Consider the following 2974-nt stretch of genomic DNA (forward strand, 5'->3'; position numbering starts at 1 on the left):
GAGCGTTCTTCATCCCCACATGCTCCAAGACAAGGGTTCGCCCCTATTGATCCGGATGAACTCTTGGCTTCTGAGAAGGGAGTGACTGAGGGTTTTATGGCTAGATTCTGTAAAATGTTTAATGAATCTATTGCTCTAGGCTTCGAATCTCAGAACAAGACACTAAACGAAATAAGTAAAAATTTCTCCCAAAGATTAGAAAAGAGCGAGAATAGGATTTTGGTAGTTGAGAATAAAACAGACACCTTGTTTAAACAAAATTCTCAATTAAAAACGGAAGTGCAGACACTAAAAACTAAATTAATGGATTTGGAGGATAGGAGCAGGAGGAGCAACCTCAAAATAAGAGGTATCCCAGAGAATGTCATGCAAGATGAGCTCTCAAATTATGCAAAGGTCATTTTCAAAAAAGCTCTGCCCGACCTACCAAATTCTGAGTTTAGGATCGATAGAATCCACCGCATTCCTCGTCCGAGGAGCCTGCCTACTGACAAGCCAAGGGACACTATCTTACATATGCACTATTACGAAACCAAAGAAAAAATCTTATCTTATATTAGGGATAAAGGTAACTTTCCAGATCCCTACGCCAATATAAGAATTTTTGGAGACTTCTCTAAAGCAACCATGGACTTCAGGAAGTCTTTCAGAGAAGTTAACGCAAGCATAAAAGATCTTGGGTTGTCGTATAGGTGGGGTTTCCCGGCTAAACTTCTGGTCTGGTATAAGGGGAAGACCATCCCCTTTTTCTCACCGGAGGAAGCTATGCTCTTCGTTCAGTCTTTTCAGGAGGGTATCGGTTGAATTTACATATGAGTTTAAGGTTTTCCAAAATATTTGTTATCTTTAAATAAGAGAAATTATTAGGAATAATGGGTGGTTGAGTGGGAGTTTAACCACTTTTTTATTTTTTCCCCAAACTAGGTGAGAATCCTTCTTGCTTGGATTCCTCCAGGAGAACTCATTTGAGTTCATGTTTGTAGTTTATATATATTTAGTATATACATATTGTAGTTTTTTTTTCTTTTTTTAGTGTGTTTAAGGTCTTAGTCCTTCTCTCTGTAAGTCTAGAAAGAGTCTCGTCTGTATATACAGTATACTTTAATTTTCTTGAAATATGAAACTAAGGTTTTTTTCATTTAACGTTAGGGGTCTAAATATCCCCTATAAGAGACATATGCTCTGGAAAGAAATTGAACATAGTAAAGCAGACATCGTTTGTCTGCAGGAGGTTAAATTTGCTAAAAATAATCATCCATATTTTCAAAATAAGAGGTTTCCATTTGTGTTCCAATCCCTTAAAGAAAATAAGAAAGCAGGAGTTATTACGCTTATTAAAAATAATATCCAATTTGAACTAATACAAGAAATAGTTGATACGCACGGGAGGTACCATATCCTCGTCTGTCAATTAAACCATGAACCTTGCACAATAATTAATGTTTATGCCCCAAACAAAAAGATCTTATCGTACTTAAACAGATTAATGGACAAAATCAATGCAGTCAAGAAAGGAATGCTTATATTTGCTGGAGATTTCAATATAGTCCCGGATAGTAAAATGGACTCTTCGTCCTTAGTTCGCCACAAAGCGCCGTCACTCGGTAATTGGTTACTTTCTAACGAACTTTTTGACATCTACCGTTGTTTAAATACTACCTCACGTGAATATACACATTATTCAGATACACACAACACATCAGCAAGAATAGACTTAATATTGACAGATGTCTTTGCCATTTCCAAGTTTAGAAGTATCAGCATTTTAGGGAAATCTATCTCAGATCATGTCCCAGTAGTAGCGGAATTTAATTTGGGATCTCACTCAACAAATACGTTCCTTTGGAAAGCTAATTCTACCCTTTTTAGGATTCCTGAGTATGAAGCAATAATCTCAGATACAATCTCTGAATATTTTAGGAATAATGATCTTGCTGACATGGATCCATTTGTTGTTTGGAATGCCCATAAGGCGGTTTTACGGGGATGCTTGATCCAACTTTCATCCAGATTCAAGAAAATTAATAGACAAAGAATCATAACCCTACAGTCCCAAATAAAATTAAAAGAAGATTTTCAAAATAATCTCTCAGTCCCATCACCAGATATCCAATCTGAACTCTTGACCTTGAGACAAGATCTGAGGTCTGCAATTATATCCGAATACGACGCGGTTATTAGAAACTCAAAATTTAATTTTTACTCTTCTGTTAATAAACCTACCGCTTTTATGATGAAAAAACTTAAACAAGAGAGAATTAACAGGAGAATAAATAAGATTAAAACTGATAAGGGAGAGATCAAGACTCATCCTTCAGACATTGTGAACGAGTTTGCAGATTTTTTTCAGGGACTATACAATTTGGCTTTAGAGTCGGATATACCACAACCTAATGATAATTCAATAAAGATGTTCTTAGACAAGCTAGCTCTTCCCAAGATTGATTCCCTAGAATTGGATCATATTAACAGACCTATCTCCGCAGAAGAAATAAATGTCGCAATTAATAAGCTTAAAATTAAGAAATCACCGGGGCCCGATGGATTTATAAATGAATATTATAAAACCTTTCATCAAATTTTGATTCCTCACTTGGAGAGGATATTCAATGTGGCTTCTTGTCAGGGCTCTTTTCCGGCAGAAATGCTAGAAGCTACTATCATTATGATACCGAAGGAGAAAGGAGACCCTGATAAGGTTCAAAGCTACAGGCCAATATCTCTCATAAACGGGGACGTTAAACTATATTCTAAAATTTGGGCCGAAAGACTTAAAAGGATTCTTCCCTCCCTGGTTAAGGACGATCAGATCGGCTTTGTTGAAGGTCGTCAGGCATCTGACGGGACCAGAAGGATTTTGAATATAATTAATGCTGCAAAACTTTCTATAGATCCTTTAGTACTGGTAACGTTGGATGCCGAAAAGGCCTTTGATAGGCTAGATTGGAGTTATTTAAAAGGAACGCTTTTGAAG

The sequence above is a fragment of the Dendrobates tinctorius genome, unplaced genomic scaffold, assembly GCF_039654945.1.
Source record: "Dendrobates tinctorius isolate UK_male_01 unplaced genomic scaffold, ASM3965494v1 ptg000110l, whole genome shotgun sequence".
In the NCBI taxonomy this organism is placed as follows: domain Eukaryota; kingdom Metazoa; phylum Chordata; class Amphibia; order Anura; family Dendrobatidae; genus Dendrobates; species Dendrobates tinctorius.